The sequence below is a fragment of the Balaenoptera physalus genome, assembly GCF_965194825.1.
Source record: "Balaenoptera physalus genome assembly, chromosome: 8".
NCBI lineage: Eukaryota > Metazoa > Chordata > Mammalia > Artiodactyla > Balaenopteridae > Balaenoptera > Balaenoptera physalus.
In genome coordinates, this window is record NC_138887.1 from 99,220,484 (window position 1) to 99,247,713 (window position 27,230).

A 27,230-nucleotide genomic window follows, 5' to 3' on the forward strand; every position below is an offset into this window, starting at 1 on the left:
TCCCCACCACACTGGCTCAGGTGCCCTCTTGCTGTGCACCCTCCAGCTCTGTGCCTTCTCCTATAGCAGATCCTAACACGATTTCTGCATATTAAATGCCAAGTTCTTTAAGGGCAGGGAGTACGTCTTTTCACAGGTGCATCTCGAACATGCACCTGTGCAGATAAAACATCGTTATAAATCATCCAGCAGCCAAAGAGTTAAACAACTTTCTGATCAAGTTCTGATACCTGTAATAAATAGATTTCTTCTCTACCCACGGGAGTAGACACCCATTCCATTTTTTTAATTAGCAAGTGTGTGGAAATAGGCTTGGGATTTGAAGGAAATGATACTGCAGAAAAACAGGTAAATGAATGGTCCACTTTCCTCTTGGCATAGAGCTTTCAAAACTTGGGGGCTTCGAATTGAAAGACACTAGAGTCCCTCATGTGAAGAAGTGGCAGCCCAGCGGCACTGAGCTTTTCAAGCTGAAAGCCGAGGAATATATACCAAGCTACTATAACAAAACACTTCCATCAAAACCTTGCAGCAAGCAAACAATTGCCAGCCAGCACATTGTTCTGCACAAGAAATGACGTTATGTCATTTTGTGCAAAGGACATCAAAACAACTTGTCAGTTTAACAGAGGATTTAGATACACCAGGAGAAGACTTTCACATATCACTTTAAGCATTCCCAGGAAAATTGCTATAGAAGCTCTTAAGGCACAATAATTTGAACCTAACTAGACTTATTAACCAACACAAACCATAACTTTTCTAAAATGTCTATTTCTTTATAAGTGTAAGGATTTGTTAGAAGAGTCCTACTAACTCTTAGAAAATAAAGTTCTGCAGAGAAATGGTGATTTATTTGCTTTCATCCAGCAACATTCACTCGTCAAATTGTTAATTATGTACCTATTAGTGCTAGGCACTCTATTGAGTGTACTTATATGAATCATTTTTCTGCCAATAAAACCATATTTTTAAATTGAGTTAGTAATTTCCAGATATTTTGTCATATTTAACAACAGTAGATAGTGAGTTCTTCATATTCATGGGAAGAAAGCAGAATTTTAACGGACGTAAATAAATCTACATTTTATCTTGAATGGCAGGAACATATGTAGGTATGTGTCAGCTTACACATGTAGTTGGATTGTTCTGATTAACTGTCCATTTTGCATTTTTGCCTAATTTGATCACTCAGTTCACTGAAATAGTCAAATTGGCTTTGGCATTTAGATCGGGTTGGCTGTAGGTCCATAAAATAAGAGAGCTGAATGGGCATTGGAAGACCAGGCCCCCTGGACCACAAGCTCCTGAGTATAAGAATTGTGATTTCTGTGGCTCTGGGGCTGGATGTATTTCCCAGCACAGACCAGACATTGATATATGATTTTTTTAATAAATGACCCCACATAACCTCTTTCAAGCCTATAAAACTATATCCCATTAATAAAAATTTCCAGAGGTACCAGACATTAAGATGGTCACTTGGTCATTACCCTTATAATATTAACCCTACCTAGATGCAGAGAACATACTGAGGCTCTTAAAGCAAAATGATTTGAAACTAACTAGATTAATTAACCAGGACAAGCTATAACTTTACTAACAGCTGTTCATTTCAGTGAGTTTTCCTTAATTCTCTTAACTTTTCATCCCTGATACCGTTTTATTTGGGGTTTTGGTTTTTTACTTTTTTGTTATCTTTTGGGGTACTCTAATTATCAAGTTAGAAGTTAACAAAATAATAAATTATAACTCTGCTTCTTGGTTACCAGCTTAAATTCTCTTAACAGTGCATGATTATTCAAGCTTATCTCCTTTTCATAACGTTGATAATATTATAATGTGAAATGTGCACCTCTCATCATGGTGTCCTGTACCCTTTCTACTATAATGAATGTTTACCTTATCTCCCAACTAAACAGTAAGCTAGAGCAGGGTCCAGGTTCCCGTCCCTCTTTCTTGCCATCCTCACACCCTGACAGGATACACATGACTGTATCCACTCCAGGGGCATGTTGGGGAAAGATAATAGAGTACTGCAAAAATGGGGCGAGGAGGTGGCAGAGAAAAGTATCCCAAAACTCTCTGATGGAAAATTGAATGAAAACTTCTAAGAGAAGTGAAATATTCTCTTTCACTCTCCCTCTATTAATCACCACTTTTAAAACTTACACATAATCAAATTCCACTACAACCTGACAGCAACGACATCATGAAATATTTATTGTGTCAGGCACTCTTTGGCCAACCAAAGAGCAATTCCCGGGCCCCAGTCACTTTCTGCTTACTTTCCCTGCTTCTCTTGCAGCCGGGGATGCCCATGTGACACAATTCTGGCTGGCACTGCCACTTCCCCATTCTTCCTGTCTTGGACATATGATGTCTGGGCCTGCATTGTGCATTTTGCAACCATGAAGCAAAAAAATGTGAAAACGAAAAACCAACTTGTTGAGAACAGTGAAACCGATGATAAAATAGCATTATTGAACAATGCAAGCAAACCAATGCACGTAATCTCCTTCTTTCAGAACACTCGATGTGAGGAAAAGACATTTTGCTTGTGTAAGCCACTGCTACAGCCAAATGCCTTCCAACTGAGACACTGATTAAGACAGTTATGGTTTAAATCCTGATTTTGCCTTTTACTAACTGTGACTTCGGGCAAATTACTAAACGTCTCTAAGTTCAGTTTCTCATCTGTGAAATGGACATAAGTGTAATTGCCATTAGAAAATTTTTGTGAATTATTGTGAGAAATATGAAAAAATCCACGTAAAGTAATTAGAAGAACTTTAATATTACTCTCAAATGTTAAAGGTACATACTAATATTAAAATATAAAGATACAGGAATGTTTTTAAAGTAAATGTTGTGTCTTTTTTCCCAAAAAATTGCATATAAAAAAATTAAATATTTAGGGTGATAGAGAATTCAATGTTTTATAAAATAATTCTCACTCTCTATATCTTTTAGGTCAAGACATCTACAATTAGCATTAATACACTCATGTGTGATTACATTAGGTGGTACTATAATTACTATGATTTAAATGTTTTTGTTCTGGTTATTGTCACAGAAAATTAAACTATTTCCTCAAGCATAAGGATAGACTGAAATGGCTCACAGTGACCCTCAACGTTTTTTTTTTTTCTTGAATTTTTGAATTTTATTTTACTGATTTTTTTATACAGCAGGTTCTTATTAGTCATCAATTTTATACACATCAGTGTAAACATGTCAATCCCAATCGCCCAATTCATCACACCACCACCCCACCCCCCCGCAGCTTTCCCCCCTTGGTGTCCATACGTTTGTTCTCTACATCTGTGTCTCAATTTCTGCCCTGCAAACCGGTACATCTGTACCATTTTTTTAGATTCCACATATATGCGTTAATATGTGATATTTCTTTTTCTCTTTCTGACTTACTTCACTCTGTATGACAGTCTCTAGATCCATCCACATCTCAACAAATGACCCAATTTCGTTCCTTTTAATGGCTGAGTAATATTCCATTGTATATATGTACCACAACTTCTTTATCCATTCGTCTGTCGATGGGCATTTAGGTTGCTTCCATGACCTGGCTATTGTAAATAGTGCTGCAATGAACATTCGGGTGCGTGTGTCTTTTTGAATTATGGTTTTCTCTGGGTATATGCCCAGTAGTGGGATTGCTGGATCATATGGTAATTCTATTTTTAGTTTTTTAAGGAACCTCCATACTGTTCTCCATAGTGGCTGTATCAATTTACATTCCCACCAACAGTGCAAGAGGGTTCCCTTTTCTCCACACCCTCTCCAGCATTTGTTGTTTGTAGATTTTCTGATGATGCCCATTCTAACTGGTGTGAGGTGATACGTCATTGTAGTTTTGATTTGCATTTCTCTAATAATTAGTGATGTTGAGCAGCCTTTCATGTGCTTCTTAGCCATCTGTATGTCTTCTTTGGAGAAATGTCTGTTTAGGTCTTCTGCCCATTTTTGGATAAGGTTGTTTGTTTTTTAGATATTGAGCTGCATGAGCTGTTTATATATTTTGGAGATTAATCCTTTATCCGTTGATTCGTTTGCAAATATTTTCTCCCATTCTGAGGGTTGTCTTTTCATCTTGTTTATGGTTTCCTTTGCTGTGCAAAAGCTTTGAAGTTTCATTAGGTCCCATTTGTTTATTTTTGTTTTTATTTCCATTACTCTACGAGGTGGATCAAAAAAGATCTTGCTGTGATTTATGTCAAAGAGTGTTCTTCCTATGTTTTCCTCTAAGAGTTTTATAGTGTCCAGTCTTACATTTAGGTCTCGAATCCATTTTGAATTTATTTTTGTGTATGGTGTTAGGGAGTATTCTAATTTCATTCTTTTACATGTAGCTGTCCAGTTTTCCCAGCACCACTTATCGAAGAGACTGTCTTTTCTTCATTGTATATCTTTGCCTCCTTTGTCATAGATTAGTTGACCATAGGTGCATGAGTTTATCTCTGGGCTTTCTATCCTATTCCATTGATCTATGTTTCTGTTTTGGTGCCAGTACCATATTGTCTTGATTACTGTAGCTTTGTAGTATAGTCTGAAGTCAGGGAGCCTGATTCCTCCAGGTCCGTGTTTTTCCCTCAAGACTGCTTTGGCTATTCGGGGTCTTTTGTGTCTCCATACAAATTTTAAGACTTTTTGTTCTGGTTCCATAAAAAATGCCATTGGTAATTTGATAGGGATTGCATTGAATCTGTAGATTGCTTTGGGTAGTATACTCATTTTCACAATATTGATTCCTCCAATCCAAGAACATGGTATATCTCTCCATCTGTTGGTATCATCTTTAATTTCTTTCATCACTGTCTTATAGTTTTCTGCATACAGGTCTTTTGTCTCCCTAGGTAGCTTTATTCCTAGGTATTTTATTCTTTTTGTTGCAATGGTAAATGGGAGTGTTTCCTTAATTTCTCTTTCAGATTTTTCATCATTAGTGTATAGGAATGCAAGAGATTTGTGTGCATTAATTTTGTATCCTGCTACTTTACCAGATTCACTGATTAGCTCTAGTAGTTTTCTGGTGGCATCTTTAGGATTTTCTATGTATAGTATCATGTCATTGGCAAACAGTGACAGTTTTACTTCTTCTTTTCCAATTTGTATTCCTTTTATTTCTTTTTCTTCTCTGATTGCCGTGGCTATGACTTCCAAAACTGTTATGTTGAATAACAGTGGTGAGAGTGGACATCCTTGTCTCGTTCCTGATCTTAGAGGAAATGCTTTCAGTTTTTCACCATTGAGAATGATGTTTGCTGTGGGTTTGTCGTATATGGCCTTTCTTATGTTGAGGTAGGTTCCCTCTATGCCCACTTTCTGGAGCGTTTTTATCATAAACTGGTGTTGAATTTTGTCAAAAGCTTTTTCTGCATCTATTGAGATTATCATATGGTTTTTACTCTTCAGTTTGTTAATATGGTGTATCACATTGATTGATTTACGTATATTGAAGAATCCTTGCATCCCTGGGATAAATCCCACTTGATCGTGGTGTATGATCCTTTTAATGTGTTGTTGGATTCTGTTTGCTAGTATTTTCTTGAGGATTTTGGCATCTATATTCATCAGTGATCTTGGTCTGTAATTTTCTTGTTTTGTAGTATCTTTGTCTGGTTTTGGTATCAGGGTGATGGTGGCCTCGTAGAATGAGTTTGGGAGTGTTCCTCCCTCCGCAATATTTTGGAAGAGTTTGAGAAAGATAGGTGTTAGCTCTTCTCTAAATATTTGATAGCATTCACTTGTGAAGCCATCTGGTCCTGGACTTTTGTTTGTTGGAAGATTTTTAATCACAGTTTCAATTTCATTACTTGTGATTGGTCTGTTCATATTTTCTATTTCTTCCTGGCTCAGTCTTGGAAGGTTATACCTTTCTAAGAATTTGTCCATTTCTTCCAGGTTGTCCATTTTATTGGCATAGAGTTGCTGGTAGTAGTCTCTTAGGATGCCTTGTATTTCTGCAGTGTCTGTTGTAAATTCTCCTTTTTCATTTCTACTTTTATTGATCTGAGTCCTCTCCCTCTTTTTCTTGATGAGTCTGGCTAAGTGTTTATCAATTTCGTTTATCTTCTCAAAGAACCAGCTTTTAGTTTTATTGATCTTTGCTACTTTTTTCTTTGTTTCTATTTCATTTATTTCTGCTCTGATCTTTATGATTTCTTTCCTTCTGCAATCTTTGGGTTTTATTTGTTCTTCTTTCTCTAGTTCCTTTAGGTGTAAGGTTAGATTGTTTATTTGAGATTTTTCTTGTTTCTTGAGGTAGGCTTGTATAGCTATAAACTTCCCTCTTAGAACTGCTTTTGCTGCATCCCATAGGTTTTGGATCATCGTGTTCTCATTGTCATTTGTCTCTAGGTATTTTTTAATTTCCTCTTTGATTTCTTCAGTGATCTCTTGGTTATTTAGTAACGTATTGTTTAGCCTCCATGTGTTCATGTTTTTTACGTTTTTTCCCTGTAATGGATTTCTAATCTCATAGCGTTGTGGTCAGAAAAGATGCTTGATATGATTTCAATTCTCTTAAATTTACTGAGGCTGGATTTGTGACCCAAGATGTGATCTCTCCTGGAGAATGTTCCGTGCACACTTGAGAAAAAAGTGTGTTCTGTTGTTTTTGGATGGAATGTCCTATAAATATCAGTTAAATCTGTCTGGTCTATTGTGTCATTTAAAGCTTGTGTTTCCTTATTGATTTTCTGTTTGGATGATCTGCCCGTTGGTGTAAGTGAGGTGTTAAAGTCCCCCACTATTACTGTGTTACTGTCAATTTCCTCTTTTATAGCTGTTAGCAGTTGCCTTATGTATTGAGGTGCTCCTATGTTGGGTGCATATATATTTATAATTGTTATATCTTCTTCTTGGATTGATCCCTTGATCATTATGTAGTGTCCTTCCTTGTCTCTTGTAACATTCTTTATTTTGAAGTCTATTTTATCTGATATGAGTACTGCTACTCCAGCTTTCTTTTGATTTCCATTTGCATGGAATATCTTTTTCCATACTCTCACTTTCAGTCTGTATGTGTCCCTAGGTCTGAAGTGGGTCTCTTGTAGACAGCATATATATGGGTCTTGTTTTTGTACCCATTCAGCAAGCCTGTGTCTTTTGGTTGGAGCATTTAATCCATTTATGTTTAAGGTAATTATCGATATGTATGTTCTTATTACCATTTTCTTAATTGTTTTGGGTTTGTTTTTGTAGGTCCTTTTCTTCTCTTGTGTTTCCCACTTAGAGAAGTTCCTTTAGCATTCATTGTAGAGCTGGTTTGGTGGTGCTGAATTCTCTTAGCTTTTGCTTGTCTGTAAAGCTTTTGATTTCTCAATCAAATCTGAACTAGATCCTTGCCAGGTAGAGTAATCTTGGTTGTAGGTTCTTCCCTTTCATCACTTTAAGTATATCATGCCACTCCCTTCTGGCTTGTAGAGTTTCTGCTGAGAAATCAGCTGTTAACCTTATGGGAGTTCCCTTGTATGTTATTTGTCGTTTTTCCCTTGCTGCTTTCAATAATTTTTCTTTGTCTTTAATTTTTGCCAATTTGATTATTATGTGTCTCGGAGTGTTTCTCATTGGGTTTATCCTGTATGGGACTCTCTGTGCTTCCTGGACTTGGGTGGCTATTTCTTTTCCCATTTTAGGGAAGTTTTCAACTATAATCTCTTCAAATATTTTCTCTGGTCCTTTCTCTCTCTCTTCTCCTTCTGGGACCCCTATAATGCGAATGTTGTTGCGTTTAATGTTGTCCCAGAGGTCTCTTAGGCTGTCTTCATTTCTTTTCATTCTTTTTTCTTTATTCTGTTCCACAGCAGTGAATTCCACCATTCTGTCTTCCAGGTCACTTATTCGTTCTTCTGCCTCAGTTATTCTGCTACTGATTCCTTCTAGTGTAGTTTTCATTTCAGTTATTGTATTGTTCATATCTGTTTGTTTGTTCTTTAATTCTTCTAGGTCTTTGTTAAACATTTCTTGCATCTTCTCGATCTTTGCCTCCATTCTTTTTCCGAGGTCCTGGATCATCTTCACTATCATTATTCTGAATTCTTTTTCTGGAAGGTTGCCTATCTCCACTTCATTTAGTTGTTTTTCTGGGGTTTTATCTTGTTCCTTCATCTGGTACATAGCCCTCTGCCTTTTCATCTTGTCTATCTTTCTGTGAATGTAGTGTTTGTTCCACAGGCTGCAGGATTGTAGTTCTTCTTGCTTCTGCTGTCTGCCCTTTGGTGGATGAGGCTATCTAAGAGGCTTGTGCAAGTTTCCTGATGGGAGAGACTGGTGGTGGGTAGAGTTGACTGTTGCTCTGGTGGGCAGAGCTCAGTAAAACTTTAATCTGCTTGACTGCTGATGGGTGGGGCTGGGTTCCCTCCCTGTTGGTTGTTTGCCCTGAAGCAACCCAACACTGGAGCCTACCTGGGCTCTTTGTTGGGGCTAATGGCAGACTCCGGAAGGGCTCATGACAAGGAGTACTTCCCAGAACTTCTGCTGTTAGTGTCCTTGTCCCCACGGTGAGCAATAGCCACCCCCTGCCTCTGCAGGAGACCCTCCAACACTAGCAGGTAGGTCTGGTTCAGTCTCCCCTGGGGTCACTGCTCCTTCCCCTGGCTCCAGATGTGCACACTACTTTGTGTGTGTCCTCCAAGAGTGGAGTCTCTGTTTCCCCCAGTCCTGTTGAAGTCCTGCAATGAAATCCCACTAGCCTTCAAAGTCTGATTCTCTAGGAATTCCTCCTCCCGTTGCTGGACCCCCAGGTTGGGAAGCCTGATGTGGGGCTCAGAACCTTCATTCCAGTGGGTGGACTTCTGTGGTATAAGTGTTCTCCAGTCTGTGAGTCACCCACCCAGCAGTTATGGGATTTGATTTTACTGTGATTGCGCCCCTCCTACTATCTCCTTGTGGCTTCTCCTTTGTCTTTTGATGTGGGGTATCTTTTTTGGTGAGTTCCAGTGTCTTCCTGTCGATGATTGTCCAGCAGCTAGCTGTGATTCTGGTGTTCTCACAGAGGGAGTAAGAGCACGTCCTTCTACTCTGCCATCTTGGTCCAGGCACCCCCAACTTTCTTTTACCACCTCACCCAGAAACCTGAGTCATTGTGAATCTTTAGTGTTTCATTTATTAGGTTATTTTCAGGGTATTCAACCATTTCTCTTGGATCACTGAAGAAAACAACAGGTCTCTGGGTTTTGTTTTCCTTTTTTTAATCACAAGCATTTCAGTTTTACTTCAACGAGATCATCATTCCCAATGTTTCTCTTTGGAAGCTTATCTCGCAAGGCTAATAAAAGATAGTGTTCCTAAGCCTAGAGACTTTCCATTTATAGCTTTCCATTAAGCTACTTAAAGGTAGATATTATTCCAATTAAATATTTAAATGGTAGGTCCTTTTATGAAGTAGCTTTTTTATTAATTTAAAAAGAGATAATTATTTATACTTCTAAACCCTTTCTAATAGGATTTCAATTGACCTGCAACAATAGACACAAATAGATTAAGATGAAAATAAATCAAAACATACCAAGGCACTGGAAAAGTGGATGCAAATATAAAAACCATCATTGATGTGATTATGCACAAAATTTAACTCTGAGCTTCCATGAGACTAAGGGGAAAATGGAAATATAGTTGATTAAGCAATTTCTCATGACTATATAGAGCAGATCTGTAATACTTTTATATACTAATTCCAAGTGTGGTCTTGGTACTAAATTTCATTAGGAATTTATCTTATGGGCCCTTCCTCAAGGAAAATCAAGTTTCATAATAATACATAGTATTTTTGTCAATAGGGTTCAGTAGCTGCTTTGAACGTCAATAAAAGTCAATAGCATGACATTATGCCAGTAATTTTAAAATTATTTTTAGCCATGGAATCTGGAAAATAAAATGTTATGCAGCAGCTATCATATGTAACATAGATAAATAAGCATTGCTCTAATTGAAACACAATTAAAGGGCCTGAAGCTACCATCATCACTGACTACAGAATCTGGATAAGGCAAAAGCCTGTGTAGCCAATAAACTGATCATATTAGTTACAAATATTAAAATGGAATTAAATTTCCTACAGCTCATATCATACTTAATGGTAAAAGATTGCATGTCCTCTCCATATGACTGCAGACAAGGCAAGGATGTTTACCCACATCAGTGCCATTGTACCTTACACAGAAGGTTCCAGCCAGTGCAATAAAGCAAGGGCAGAGGGAGAGGAAATACCAGGCATACAGATAGGAAAAGAAAAAGCAAAACTATCTTTATTCACAGACAACCTGTTTGGGTATCGGGCATGTAGAAAATCTTAAGAATCTACCGAAAAAAAAAAAAAAAAAAAAAAGAAAGCCACTAGAACTAAGCAAGGTTGCAGGATACAAGATCAGTAACAAAAATCACTTGTATTTCTCTATATAAACAACAGAGAATTGGAAATGAAACAAATATACATTTGCAATAGCATCAAAAAACCATGAAATACTAAGAAATAAATTTAACAAAATGTGTGCACAAGTAGTATACTTAAAACTACAAAATATTACTGAGAAAAGTTAAAGTCTTAAATAAGGAAGTTGTTGAGGTGCACCTCCACTTAAATTCATATGTTGGAGTCCTGATTCCCAATGTAATGGAATTTGGTAATGGGACCTTGGGGAGGTAATTGGGTTTAGATGAGATAATGAGGGTGAAGTCCTTATGATGAAATTAGTGCCCTTACAGAAGGGACATAAGAGAGTTTGTTTCTCTCTCTCTGCACACAAGAGATCATGCAAGCACACAGTAAGATGGCAGCTGCCTACAAGTCAAGAAAAAAGAAGCGTCAGCATTAAATCTACTTTACTGATTTGATGTTGGACTTCCCAGCCTACAGAACTGTAAGAAAATAAAATTCTGTTTTCTAAGCCACTCAGTCTATGGTATTTGGTTAAGCCAGCCCACACTATGACAGAGATATACCATGTTCATGGGTCAGCTGACTTAACATTGTTAAGATTAAGATATCAATTCACTCCAAATTGTTCTACAAATTCAGCACAATCTCAATTGAAAGCACAGCAGGCCCATATGGCCCAGCAATTCCACTCCTAGATATATAGCTAAAATAATTGAAAACAGGTACTCAAACATACTTGCATGTCAGTGTTTACTACAGTAGATTTTTATAAAGTTCAACATACATCTGTCATATGACCCAACCATCCCAAGACTGATTAAATTATATACCTACCCTACAAGAATGTCCATAGCAGATTTACTCATAATAGCCAGAAAACTGGAAAACAAGCCAACTATCCATCAATAAGTGAATATATAACCAAATTGTGATACATCCATTCAGTAGACTACTACTTAACATTAAAACGAAATAGAGTATTTTACTATTGTTACATGCAATGACATGGATAAATTTTTCTGTCATTTTTGAATAGTTTTGCTTGTTCTGGAATTCTGGATAAATGGAATGATATAGTATGCATGTCTTCTTTTGCTCAGTAAGATGTTTTTGGTACATACATACAATGGAATATTATTCGGCCATAAAAAGGAATGCAGTTCTGATGCATGCTACAATATGAATGAATCTTGAAAACATTATGTTAAGTGAAATAAGTCAGTCACAAAAGAACAAATACTATATGATTCCATTTATATGTGATGCCTAGAATAGACAAATTCATAGAGGCAGAAAGTAGATTAGAGATTACCAGGGGCTGGGGAGTATTGAGTGTTACTCCTTAATGGGTACAGAGTTTCTTTTTGGGATCATGGAAAATTTCAGAAGTAGTGGCAATGGTTGCATAATATCATGAATGTAATTAATGTCATTGAATTGTATACCTTAAAATGGTTAAAATGTCAAACTTTATGTTATATATGTATTATTACAATAAAGAAAATTATTTACAAAAAAAATCCTAGGAAGCTTTTTTTGTAGAAAACAAGTGGATTGTAAAATATACATGACTATGTGAAGGACCTAGAATAGTCAAAATCATTTTGAAAAGAATAACTAAGTTGGAGGACTTACATTACCTGATCTGAAGACTCACTATAATGCTACAATAATCAAGATAGTGTACTATTGGTAAAGGGTAGATATACAGATCAATGGAGGAGAACAGAGTCTCCTCCACTGAGTCTGGAAATAGATTCATATACAATCAATTAATTTTTGACAAAGTACCATGGTAATTCAATACAGAGAGTAGTATTTTCAATGAATGGTGGAGAACATCTGGATATGCACATGAATAAATGAACTTTGACCTTTCCTCAGATTATACACCAAATTAACTCAAACTGGATCATAGACCTAAATGTAAAAACCAAAACTATAAATCTTCCAAAAGGAGAAAACTTTGCAAAAACCTGACATTAATCAATTGAATTTCACCAAACTTAAAATCTGATCTTCACAGACTCCATTAAGAAAATAAAAAGTTAAGCACCAAAATGGGAGGAACTGGGATGAAATGTTTATATATATGTGTATATATATACACACATATACATATACACATATATTTGTGTATATATGAGCATATATATGTGAATGTACATACACATTCATATGTATGTATATATGTGTATATATATGAATGTGTGTATATGTATATATATGAATTCATATATATATATATATATATATATGAATTGTGTGTGCAGGTATATCTGACAAAGGACTTGTATTCAGAACTTAATAACAAGACAACAAAATCCCATTTTAAAAAATTTTCAAAAGGTTTGAACACTTTACAAAAGAAGATATACAAATGGCCTCTAAATACATCAAAAAATGCATAACTACATTAGTCAAAAGAAAAATGCAAATTTAAACCACATTAAGATACCATCACAAATCCATTAGAATGGCTAAAAATTAAAAGACTGGAGCAAATGGAAATCTCATGCAATCCTGGTGGAACAGTAAAGTGGTATAACTACTTGTAAAGCAGTTTGGCAGATTTGTATAAAGTTCAACATACATCTGTCATACGACCCAACCATCCCCAAACTGATTAAATTATATGCCTACCTTACAAGAATATCCCTAGCAGATTTATTCATAGTAGCCCAAAAACTGGAAAACAAGCCAACTATCCATCAATAAGTGAATGGATAACCAAATTGTGGTACATCCATTCAATGGACTACTATTTAACATTAAAAAGAAATAGACTATTTTACTATTGTTACATGTAATGACATGGATAAATTTCAAAAACATTTCACTGAGCTAAAGAAGATATGCATACCATATCATTCCATTTATCTGGAATTCCAGTAAAGCAAAACTATGCAAAAATGACAGAAAACAGATCAGTGTTTGCCCAGGATTGTGGCTGGTAGGAGAGAGGGGTGACTGCAAAGTGGCATGAGGGAACGTTTTTGGATGATAGAAATGTTCTATATCTTGATTGTGATGGTGATTACATAGATGCATACATCTGTCAAAACTCATTGAACTTTATACTGAGAATGGGTGCATTTTATTGCATGTAAATTATACTTTGATAAAGGTGTAAAAAACGGAAATAAATACCTGCACCCATTACTGAATCACATCATGTACTTGCTGAGGCTGTGATGAAATGGATTGTCAGAGCAATACAGCCAAGCTCACACACAGGTAAGCTAAAGTGTGGGTGTAAATTCAATTTGAGAATAAACAGACTCCTGAGTCACTGGCAGAATCAGGGGCAAGCTCTCCCTCGCGCCCAGCTAGGAAAGGTCCACATTCTTTTCCACCAGCAGTGTACATATCCCAGGTCAACAGCTCGAGAGCCAGGAGAAAGACTGTGGGGCATCTTCCTCCTAGAAGAAGACAACTGCTCTTGGCAGTGGGTACTTGAGACAGGACTCAGGAAACCTTTGCTATGGCCAGCTCTCCAGAAGGTATATGCTTTAATAATAAAGCATTTTTTATCTGTGAATGATTAGATGTTTGTGCATTTTTGTCACTTCCATTGCTTCCCTAACCAGGACAGCCCACTAATTCTCAATTCCCCACCTTCAAGATAGCCCAGAAATGATTTTAAAACATTGAAAGCATAACTAAAGTGGTGGTTTATATTTTCTTTGCACAGATAAAAATTCATCCTGTTTTCTAAATTTCTTAATAAAGTTCATTTTCACTGATGATCATACAGGCAACTTCTAATACTAATATCAATACTAATAATATGGTTCTCAAACACTTCATGATCTTAACCAAATCCTCAGAGGCCTATGATGGGCCTGGAATTAGGGTCCAAAGATATGCATTTTAACATCTCCCTGATGACTCTAGTGTAGTCTTCAAACATAGTTTAAGAAACACTGCTTTAATGGGTTCACTGTTTCATTGCTTTGCCACAGACACGACTTTTTATTCCTCCAATTAGGTTGGAGTGAGTTGACAGGCTAGATAATAACCAAAATACATAATCAAAGTCAATTTAGTCACTATATACTTTCTTCAAATAGTCCCTCATGAAGATACAACATGATTATTTTTGCATGGGGAAATATATATTTGATTGTTGACTTTGCCTCTGTTAAACAAATTTTAAATACAAATGGCACTGATTCTATAAATAATAACATCCTAGGAAAACAGCCCATAAAGAATCTTTATACTTAACTCTTAGAGAATGGCAACATGGATTGCTTAAAAAGACATGAAATAGCTTGCTGCTATCGATTAAATTTCTTCTGAGAAAAGGTGTGAACTCTTACAGGTGGTATGCAGATGGGGAATGAGTCCCTTCTCATCCACAGGCAGAAAGTCTATAAAACGTCTCTACAACAGTGGAAGAAAGGGAAGACGTTTTGTGCCAAGAAATTTTGCAACTTGTGCATTGGAAGAGTGCTGCACCTCTTGGGAGCAATCCATATTATGTGTAACCATGTCGTGTCGAATAGAACAGATAACTAAACTACAGAAATTGAGTTCACGGAGAAGCAATATGTCAAAGTCTAACTTTGAACAAAGGTAGACAGACTGAAACATTTCTACGACTATGCCTGGTTTTGGTCTTGATAATGACCAGTCCAACATGAGCTCACTTGGGTCAACATGCGATGCAGAAGACGATCAGTAAATGGAAGGGAACTAGGATGACAACAGGAGAGGATCAATCACAACTAGCCAGAGACGCTCCTAGCCTCTCATGGTTAAGGGTTCACGAACACCTTAATGAGTCAAGCTGACAATTAACCCCCGAACAATATGTAGTCATGCTTATATGTAATTTATTTATAGATTTTTCTTTATATAAGCTAACGAACTATTTGTTTCAGTTTAAACAGTTTATTTTGCAGGGTGTGGCCTCCCATTCTCAGTAATTCCTTTCAAGGACTTTAAAACCACTTTCATTATTAAGAAAAGGTATTCAAACTAGGTGAATCCAATCAACAATTGTAACGATAAGAGCATCTCTTTTTATTAGTGGCTCTTAACTTTTAAGAAAGATTTTAAAGAAAATTCGTTGTGAGTGCTTTAATCTACAAAATAAATTATTTGAATATGAATTCAATTAAACAAGTTCAAAACCAGATGATGGAACTACAAAATAAGATTTAGAAAAAGGGATTGCACAAGTAAGGAAAGAAATTGATGGTCATTATAAATTAAATTAATAAAATAACAAACACATTAGTAGGATCAAAGAACTGAAGAGACAAGGCTGAAAATTAAATTACTCACTAGAGGAAACACTTGAGAAAATCAAGTAAAGGCAGAGAAAAAATACAAAACCTAACAGAATTATAAGAAAAGTAACATATGTAGAAGGTAGAAAAGGTAGATAACACAATAAATGCAACAGAGAAAGTATTCAAAGATATAGTGCAACTAAGCTTCTTTGATAATTAAGGGAAAAAATAAATCTGTATATTGAAAGGGCACATGCAATTCCAAGAAACATTGATAAGTGATGATCATCTGCAAGAAAGACCTTTGGCTACAAATTTTCCCCTAACTTCAAGGATGAAGAACAACAACTTAGTTATCAGTTCTTGCTGTCTATTATTCTACCTACACGCATAAGCATAGAGAGATTTCTAGAATGTTAATCGTCAAAATTATAATGATTATTTCCGGGAGGTAGAATTTGAGGTGGGCAATCACATTTTTCTTTGTACCTTCCTCTATTCTTTTTATATTTACAATGAACTTGTGCTACTTTAACAAAAGCAAAACTCATTATAGGAAGGAAGGAAGGAAGAAAGGAAGGGGGAGGGAGGGAGGGAGGAAGGAAAGAGACTGTGGATCTGCAAGATACTATTTTATCTCTTTTCTTGTTATCTAATCTTTACCAAAAAAGAAGAGGAAGAAGAAGAAGAGGAGGAAGAGAAAGAGAGAAAAATCATTCATTTTGTATTGATCACAAATCATATACGTGAATTCTTGGGAATATCTGCTTATACCTGATATATTAGAATTTCACTCAGTGATTTTTTCCTGATATCTGTCTCTAATTTGAAGTATCTGAAGGAGAACTCCATATTTGTAGAGACCCAACTGTGCTACTGATTAAAAGAAGTCTGTGTTCCATAAATATTTACATTCCACTCTAGGAGAGCACAGAAACAACTTAGTGGGCCTGTTGCTTTCCCACTAAAACAGACTACTCAACAAAACCATTCTGGATCATTTTCTACATCGAATTATCTTTTCTACCAGATCTCTGGTAGAATGTCAATTCCCCGAAGACATGGACTGTGCTTTCTCTTCGTTACAGATAATGCAGGGCTTTGCATGGTGGAAGTACTAAAAATAAAAAATAAAAATTGTAAGCTAATTGACAGTCATGGTGATGATATTGTTTCAAACTCACTAAGGCCAGGCTGTGAACTATCTTAACCAGATATATCTCCACTAAGTTGCAGATCTAAGAGACTTTGCCAAGCACAATTCTGTTTGCAATGAGTCTCTTACAATTATCTACTATCTTCCCAATCCCTCTCTTGGCATTTCACTTAGAATTTTAGCAACTGGCTCATTGGAAACCTCTCCTCCACTATGCCAGGCACTGTTTTTAGTAACTCGAATATGTCTTGTTCTCTCTTTCTCTCTCTCTTTCCAATTCTAAAATTAGAATTTTACTCAGTGATTTTTGCCTATCTGTCTCTAATTTGAAGTATCTGAAAGAGAGAAAATCAAAACCTATCTACCTACCAAAAACCAAAACCTATCTGCTCCCCACTTGCACCCCAGTACCTGAAAGTGCCTGGAGAAAAACACACACTTGAGTTACCTGATCTCATATAAACTTTTAAGAAATAGTTTTAAGAAAACTATTCATTTTTAAAAAATAAATTTACGACCATAAACCTCAAGAAACACCCCATCAGCATCCTTCTATCTTTCATAGTAAATGCATTTTCCTACTCTACCAAAAATTTATTTTATGTATTTTTTCCTCTCACCTCAAACCCTCAGTACTCCCCCCTCCCTCTGCCTCTCACTCTGGGCTGATGACCTTGATCTGTAGTTCACTGAAAAATGAAAAGCAATCAGAAAAAAAAGTCCTCATTTTCTTATCACTGAATCATCCAACCTAATTGCATTGGACCCATCCACTCTGTCTTTCTTCCTGATACAATGGATGACCTCTCCTTGGTCCATTTAAACCAACACTCCACAGTGTGCTGGATTCCATTCCTTCTCCCCTATTGAGAAATTTTGTTACATGAAATTCTTCTACCCTCCTTTTCTGCTCCTTCCTCATTTTCCCTCTCTTAACTGGATCATTTCCATCAGCATGTAAACATGTTATAAAAAGTCTCTCACCTTGAAAGCAAACAAATAAACCAAACTTCCTTGACTGTATATGTCCTCCAGCTTCTGCCCATTTCTCTGCTTCTCCTCTGGGAAACAGTGTCTCCACTTGCTCCCATTTGCTCTTTAATCGACTCCAATCAAGCTCTGTCTCCACCACTCCCACGGAGCTGCTCAAATCAAGGTCATTAACAACTTCTATCTTGCCACATCTGTCTCCAAATTACTCAACCTCTCCAAAGTGTTAACTTAATGGATAATAGCTTTGTTCTTGAAACACATGCTTCACTTGGCTTCCAGTGAAGGATGCTTTACTGGTTTTCCTCTTAATTCTTTGGCATTTTTTCTCAGTTTCCATTGCTGGCTCCTCCTTCTCTCAATGTTAGCATTCTCCAGAGTTCAGTCCTTGGCTCTCTTTTCTTCTATATTTACTTCTTCCTAGATAATCTCATCTAGTTCCATGATATTATATAATTACCAATAGGCTAAATATTACCAGACCACACAGATATTATATAGTACCCATACTCCATATTCTAACCTTTGTATTCTATTTCCAGGCTCCTACCTGTGCCCTAAGCTCACAACTCTTGATGTCCTACTGCTTCCTGTTCAACATCTCCACTAGGAGGTCTAATAGACTCTTAAACTAATGGCCAAAGGAAAACTCTTCATTTCTATCTTCCACAAATTTTGAACCTCCCCCCAGTTATGTCCATCTCAGTTACCAGCACCATGACAAAAATCTAAGTGTAATCATTGATTACTCATAATTTTGATTATCAAATAATTTTAATTATCCCTTTCCCTCCACCCTGCTCCAAACCATCAGCAAATTCTGTGGTCTCCATTTTCAAAATATCCCAAGTCCAACATTTATCACAACTTCCAATGCTATCACCTTTGTCCAAACTACATCATTTCTCACCTAGACCACTGCAGTGCTTAATAACTGATCTCCCTGTTTCCATTCTTACCTTCCTGTATCTATTCTCCATTTAATAGTCAAATTGAACTTTTAAAAACAGGGATTAGATTGTATTATTCCCTTGTTGAAAACTATAATTGGTATCAATCCATTGATTCTTGATGAAATTTAACTCCTTACATGGCTCACAGGGTTCCACATAATCTGGCCTGTACCTACCACTTGGACTTCATCTCCAGATCACTCCATTCCAGCCACACCTGTCTTCTTGCCTCCAAAAACATACAAAATATCCATCTCTCTCAGGTCATTTACACATGCTGTCTCCTACAATTCTCTCCCCTAATATCTTCTCATAAATGGACCCTTTACGTCATTCAGATATCCTCTCTAACTTCACTGTTACAAAGAGATTCTGTCTGACCAGTCTATGTAAGACACCCCCCACCCCACCTCCCCATAACTCAATGTTCTTTTATTCTGCTTTCTTTTCTTCATAACACTTTACAATGTTTATTAGATGTCTTCTCCACTAGAATGTAACCCCTTCAGGTAGGGACTCTGCTGTATTTGCTGCTGTATCCCCACACCTGCCAAAACCAGTATTGGTTCCACAGAAAGTCTTCAAGAGATACTTCCTGAATAAATACATGAATGAATGTCCTTGGCCTGCTGAAACGACCTGGCTGATTTAGCTCACTGCTGGCTTGGGGAGGGCAGGTTTCTGACAGTGTTAAAGGACAATTACTCTGTCTTCTATGTGGGGACAGAGTAAACCAGGTGAAATTTCAATGTAGGCAATGCTCGACCTGAGAATTTTTGAACCACTGTCCTATTTTCTAATGTCCCTTCTCCCTCACCCACTGGTGTTCGGCACCTTCATGCTGCCTGATCGCTGTCTACATGCACACACAACCCTCATCAGGGCCCCTGTTACCTCTAGAGCTTCTCCGCCATGAGAGCAGGCATATTTCAGTCACGTCATGGAAAGATGCAGCAGTGCCCCAAACGTAGCTGCTTCTAAGCCCTGTCAATTCAGCCTCCCCATTCCTCCCTTTGATGGAGACTTCCAGCAACTTCTTGGTGCTAAAAATCTTCATGAAAATTTTAAATAAGTGTTAAAGCATAACTGTGATGGTTAATTATATGTGTCAAGCTGAATAGGTTATAGGGAGCCCAGATATTTAGTTGAACATTATTCTGGGTGTGACTATGCAGGTGTTTCTGAGTGAGATTAACATTTGAATTGATAGACTAAGTAAAGCAGATTGCCCACCCCCACGTGGGTGGGCCGCATCCGATGTGTTGAAGGCCTGGAGAGAGCAAAAGTCTGAGTAAGAGAATTCACTCTCTCTGCCTGATAATCTTGAGCTGGGACATGGGTCTCCTCCTGTCTTCAAACCCAGGCTGACTTACACCATCAGCTTTCCTGGTGTTCAGGTCTTCAGACTCGAGCTGGAACTCACACCATGGACTTTCATGCTTCTCAGGCCCTCAGACTGCAGATCCTGGGACTTCTCAGCCTCCATAACCATCCTGTGAGCCAATTCCTTTAAACAAATCTCTTGTTACAAGATGGATAGATAGATAGATGACAGACAGACAGACATGGATAAATTCCATTTGTCTGTGTCTCTGAAGTACCCTGACTAATACAATAACCTTAGTTCTTTAAGAAGCTCTGGAATCAAATTTATTGTGGAGATGCCTCACCAGTGATGAGTCTTTCCTTCTTTCTTATTAAGAGACCTTCATGGTATTCTGCCAGCCTAAGGGTGTCACCTAGAGTAGGGTAGACACTGGGATCCTTGGTATAAAGTAAATCCCATCTTTCCCTAAAATTCTATCTCAGAGAGAAATAATTCCAACTCCTCCCTCTAGCAAAGATGGAGAGCTGCAAACTCTTCATTCCCTGTTTTCCAGGATCATCATTTTCCCCCAGATAATCTCAGAACTATTGGTACATGAAATTAATACAAATTGTGGGTTTGTATGGTAGATATAGCAGTTGTTTTCACTTATGAGAATGGGTTGCATTTTTGTTTAATTTCTACTTACACTTTTAAAAAAATAGAGAATATATTGATCACTCATGACTATAGGAGAGATTTTATCTCAATACAGGTGGTAAAAATATAAGAGTTTCTAATACCATTATATGCTCTATTTCTTAAAATACGTTAATCCTCCCATAAGAAAGCATTTTACCCCTGAGGGAAGAATCCTTGATTCTCCCCATCACTCTGCTTTGCTTTATAATAATAACTTTTTTCATTAATTTTACTATTAACTTTTGACTTCTAGCCATGTTTTATCACTAGTGAATTCTTTCAGACAACCATAGGGTGATACGGTAAGAATTAACATCTTAATAAAGGAGAATAACTTCCTGCATTCTTAGAAAGTTCAAGGCCAAGATAATTTTCTTATAATTATAGTTAAGAAAAGCTTTTTCATGGCTTTTATAAAGATGCCAAATGAAACTCTGTCTTAAAATACTTGTTATCAAGTACCTCCTTAACATAAATCCATACACGTAGCTATTGCTTAAGCAACTTCAACAAGATTACAGGACTCAGAAGTCAAAGATGTCCCAACGGAGAATTCATTATAACAAAGCTAAAGTCCTTAACTTCCAGTAGCTTCTGCAGTTTAAACAAAGAATGTTCAGAGCATTGCCAGGCTCCTACATTGCCATAAAATGTTGTATTTATACCTGAAGGAGTCACTTTGTCAAATTTTTTAAAATTTATAGGAATCACTCAGTTTTTGAAGATCACCCACAGTCCTTGTCAGGATTAATTGTTTCTTTGGATTTGACCAGAAAGTATAAAGACAATGAAGCAAAGAAAGACAAGAAAAGAAAGAAAGTCAATCTAAGAGTTACGGTCCCTACCAGCTATCTCCATTTTTGACTTTTAGGCAGAGGTTTTAAGGATGTATTTGATTGTATGCAACAAAGAGTAAATGGCTTCTTTTTGGAATTCCTCATGTGGGCCCAAATATCTAGCTAAGGCTGAGTATAACCTTTTACTATTAACATGATACATAGGAAGAATTTTAACTGTAACCTTCATCCTGCTCCACCTTGCATCTGACTGATTCAAAGCAGCATTCTTCTAGAAAATCTTAGAAAAGCTTGGACCAAAAAAATGTGAAAGGAGAAGAAAAACGGGCCGAAATTTCAACCATCCACACTTTAAAGCAAATTCGTCTTTATAAATACAGCACTATTAAAATTCTTCCTCATGCTTCAGGACATAGGTACTAAATTATCTGTGATGCATTTGTGAAAAGTATGTGATGTTCTCTAAATTATTTAAAACTATTTAGTTTTATGTTGAAATCTTATCTCTCAATGTTTGTTCAGATTGACTATTAAAAGTAAAACATTTACTAAACCTTATTTTTGTTTGTAAAAGCATTTCTGCTTGATTTAATTTAAATATTATTTTTAAATCAATTAGTATTTACAAAAACAATATTCAAAAATTCCAAGGCCACTTTAAAAACAGCCTCTGTTCCCAGCTATTATAAAGCATCAAGCATTTGTCATGAGAGTGTTTTCCATATATTTTTAAGTTGCCTTCTATGTAGCATAAATAAAGAATATATCCATTGTTCATCCAGAAAAAGCAGTTAAAAATCAACTGCTTTGATTTTTCAGTGTTTCAAGTATATTTCTACCTATGTCAGTGGGATAAATCACTTATGAAACTCTCATTAGAAAGTATTACAGGGGCTTCCCTGGTGGCGCAGTGGTTGAGAATCTGCCTGCCAATGCAGGGGACATGGGTTCAAGCCCTGGTCTGGGAAGATCCCACATGCCGCGGAGCAACTAGGCCCGTGGGCCACAATTACTGAGCCTGCGCGTCTGGAGCCTGTGCTCCGCAACAAGAGAGGCCGCGATAATGAGAGGCCCGCGCACTGCGATGAAGAGTGGCCCCCACTTGCCGCAACTAGAGAAAGCCCTCACACAGAAACGAAGACCCAACACAGCCATAAATAAATAAAATAAATAAATAAAGATACATGAAATTGCTAAAATTAAAAAAAAAAAAAAGAATTACATAACACATGTCACCATCACAACTGAAATTTCTAAAGCCTATCTTTCATTTGCCTTCTTCCTTATTTACATTTGCCAGGCTGAGTTTTGAGCCACATAGCTTTTCCCGAATTGACAGGGGAAACCAATGATGCAGAACTTACAAGTTTTCTTTCCCATCTCTGCACAAAATCATTTTGACTTTGATTAAAGTGACCAACCACCAGGGGTTTGACTGAATTGATAGACTATTACTTTACGTGTTAGAAAATCAATTCTTTCAATCAAGAGGGTCAATCTGATTGTGTGTCAGTTATGACCTGAAATGATCTTTATCAATGTTGAGATAACCAGCCCAAAGCAATCGCTAAAGAATGAAGTATTTCAAAACTTACATACTAAAACTCATTATCTATGACTACATTAATTTGGAATTTTGATCAACTAGACCTATTCTCTGCTGAGTTAGTTCCATGAGACACTAAAGTATTAATAAAGTTTACACATGCATGTATCTTAACTTCATGAACACTATCTAGAATGACATTCCCTATGAAACGTTAATGATATAAAAAGTATAAACCCGACTCAGCATATGGTACCTTCATAGAACACCCAAACATTGCTTATATGACCCATAGGGCAGGAAATAAATTCACGGAAGGAAAATGGAAGCTTCACTCTAAATTATAGTCTTAATTTTGTATGTGTTAAATCAAATGTTTTAAACAAAGTTTAAGATGAAGAGAACGTTTTACTTTATCACAAAAACTATAGGGCCCTAAAATTTCACAAATTACAGCCCCACTAATTTGGAATCATAAAAAAAAAATCTAGATTTTTTTTTTCTTGGTTGAAGTTTATATTTGACTCAGTGTAGAGATAAGTTATTCTTCTCTGGATTCTTTTTCAACCCTTATAACATGGCCAGATAAAAAGGCTCAGTTTGGTGTTTGTATGTCTTTTACTCTTCTCTAATGTTTGACAACCTCAAACATTTAAATCAGGCTCAGTCTTTCTCCCAACAGAAGCTGGCTAAAATTTAGTAACGTCATTTTCATCACATTGTATTTATTTTTATAGCTGCCTTCTGTTTTCAGCAGAGGATACTGGTTTTCTATTCACAGTACTAATATAAAGTTTTCTCTTTAAATAAATTTAGATTGCCAAGTGAATCAATTTAAAGAAAATATGGAGTAATAACTGTACAGGTGGTAAGAAAGTATGTCCAAAAATCATGAAAGTGGTAAAAATGGTTAGATGTTAGGAAGTAAATATATGTAAAAACAAATACATTAAAAAATTATGAACAAAACTATAAGAAGAAAACCATCTACCTGGGTGAACAAATTAATTTCAATCTCTTTCCCAGTATTTACTTGTAAACCATTGTGTTAATTCTAAATGACTCCTCTATTAAAGTGGGCCCATCGAAACCTTTATCCAACAACATTTTAATAGCTTCTTCTTCAGTACAGTACAAGCTCAAAAGTTATAAGACTACATGCCTTAGAGAAAAAAAGTTTGTAATTCAAAAACTTCATTCAACAAATGCTTATCGGGACTTCCTTGGTGGTCCAGTGGTTAAGACTTCGCCTTCCAACACAGGGGGTGCAGGTTCGATCCCTGGTCAGGGAGCTAAGATATCCCACATGCCTCAGGGCCAAAAACCAAAACATGAAACAGAAGCAGTATTGTAACAAATTCAATAAAGACTTTAAAAATGGTCCACATCAAAAAAATAAATAAATAAAACATCTTAAACAAAACAAATGCTTATCAATCACTCATTACCTCCGACATGGCAAGCCAGATTTGGGGAGGGATAAAAAGATTTATGTGTCCATTCATTATTCAAAAGCTATTTTTTTGAGTCAGTATGAGTTTCAAAGTCACTTGCTGTATAGGATGTAATTAAAGGAAGAGAACAAGGAAAATGCAGAGGAGGAGGAAGATGAGGCGGATCGTGAACTCAAAGAGATTAGCGTCTCGTTCATCATTACTTATTACTGTCCTTGAATTTTACTTATTGTCCTAGATACTATTTCATTTTCTCACATATTGCCTTTTTTAAAAAAGTCAATGTATTATTCAGCCAGAGGTAATATTTAAGAGACATTTCCTTTGAGTGTCAGATTCTATGAAACTCAATAGCAAATTCGTGGAATACAAAACAGCACGACCACAGCAATGTTTATAAAATACTGCAGACTTGGCCTTTCACACATTCTTTGTGAAAGAGGTGATGCTGCCCCAGAAAGGAAAAGACTCAAAATTTAGTAAAATTAAAAAAAAAAAAAAATTAGTAAAATAAAGTCACAGTACTAACTTGAACATATGCATTTAATATGAAAACCCACATGTGATTTGAGGTTTAATTATATAAACTAAAATTGGTGGAAGGAAGCTGCTATCCTTCACAAACATGATGCTTCCAATTTTACTAGATTTATACATCTCACTTAGGATGAATGGAGTTGTAATGCTGTAATATATTTATTATACTACTTGAACTTATATTCTTTTCTTCCCCTTTACTCTGTGTCTGAAGCCTGTGAGGATTTCCCCTACAGGAAAAAAACAAATCTACTGTGTTCTAAGGAAGGGTGATAGTTTTTTAACATGAAAATGGATTTTGATGTTCAATGCTTAAAGGACATTTTCATTTCTGATGCACTAAAGGCAGATTTCCAAAAAAAGTTCTGTACCATATGTACTCACACTTCACTATTTTAAAACAGAAAAATGTTAAAGAAAGATTATAAGACTTTCTTCATACCCTGCATTCTGTGTGACAGTATTTTCTGTACCATCATGGCATGGGACGCCTTCCCGATGCATTTTAAGCTGATGATGTAACTGGCATGAATACTGTGGATAATCCAGCCTTACATCTGTATCAACTGCCCAACTTTCCCCAAAAGGATTATAAAACAACTAATCAAGCTATTCAATACAAATATCAGTCACCTGTGAATCCACTTTAACCATTTCATTACTTAATTTCACCCAATAGTATGGAAGGAGAGGTAATATTTGGTGTCAAAGAGATTGAGCCAGAAAGGTGGTCCTACAAGGGAACGAGGGCGCAGTGATCCAGCTCTGCAGGTCTCGGCCCTTGGCAGTCATTTCACCAGCTTCTGGGGCCAGTGCTGTTCCCGCTGCAGCAAATGAGGGTCCAAACATGGGGCCAAACGCTAGTAACCCTCAACTCCATCTGAAACCTGCCCACTTCGGCTCCGATAACGTGCCTGGGCTCCTTCCACCATGGCCAGTCCCACACGCCTCCCATCCCCCGTAGCACAGGTCTATTATCTGAATCATGTCCTGTCCTTTCCTCAGCCAACACTCCCATGGTGTGTCAGGTGCTGTGTTAGCAATGGGAAACAAAGAAGAACAAGTCCCTCAGGGCAGGGGACTCACTAATTCCTACGATTTCAGATATCCTGTCTCCTGTGGCAGCTTCATTTAATTTTGCTTCCTGTAAAAGTAAAAATATTGTTATTTTTCCCTTAATGTGAAAAATTTTGCAATATTCCATAATTGCAGCCATTTGGGTCTTCAATTCCACTTAAATAGCATTTTACTGCCTCAGATGTTACAATGATGAATGCTTTTGCTTTTTCTTCTTGTGATATTTTTCCTTTAGTTCTTCCTACAGCTTCTATGATGGTCTTGGGTTGCTGGTTTCCTTAATTAACTTCTCGTCACATAGAATCACTGGAGAATCCTGCTAATTGGAAATGAATACCTCAAAATTATTTTTACCATAAAGGGCTTTTTTTTTAGTATTCCTTAAGATGCGCCATTTCCCTTTTATTCCTTAAACCCTCTATTTAAGGTTAGAGAATGTTTTTCCTTCAGAAAAAAAAAAAAAAACAGGAATCCCCTGGCAGTCCAGTGGTTAGGGTTCCATGCTTCCACTGCAGGAGGCATGGGTTCAATCCCTGGTCGGGGAACTAAAATCCCACATGCCATGCAGCACGGCCAAAAAGAGAGAGAGAGAGAGACAAACAAGGGTTTCCTATCACAAATCCAGGATATCCTTGAGGGTTTGGGTGGTGAATTAACTTCCTGCTGTTTAGAACTATTGATGCCTTCTTGCAGCCAGAAGGGGAAATACCACTTACTCACACACTGAGGGTGACAGAGAGGGAAAAAGAAACAGCCTGGAATCATTGAGGCCATTGATAGGACAGTGAACTAACTCTGGGCCTCTTATTTCCAGACTTTCTATTAAGTAAACAATAATGATCCCTGTGGTTTATACCACTTTAATCAGGAGTTCTTTTACCTGCAACCCAAAGCATCCTGTTACAGGCTCTGAGATCCCTCCAAGCGTAGCTTGACCAGCTTACTGGTTCAATCAAGAACGGATGGAAATAGACACAGACTGGAACAGGAAAGGAGGCAGACTCCTGGTTGATGCCTTTTCTGGGCTTCCTGATCAAGTTTTCTCTGACGGTTTTCTGTAGTTTGCTTTC

The 27,230-nt window shown here is 36.8% G+C and overlaps 1 protein-coding gene across 1 annotated transcript in view; it reads right to left on the reverse strand.

The window, feature by feature from the left end:
- The window catches only part of GRM8 (glutamate metabotropic receptor 8), a 794,802-nt gene that overhangs the window by 527,175 nt on the left and 240,397 nt on the right, over positions 1-27,230 (reverse strand). The gene's annotated exons all lie outside the window — the stretch shown is intronic.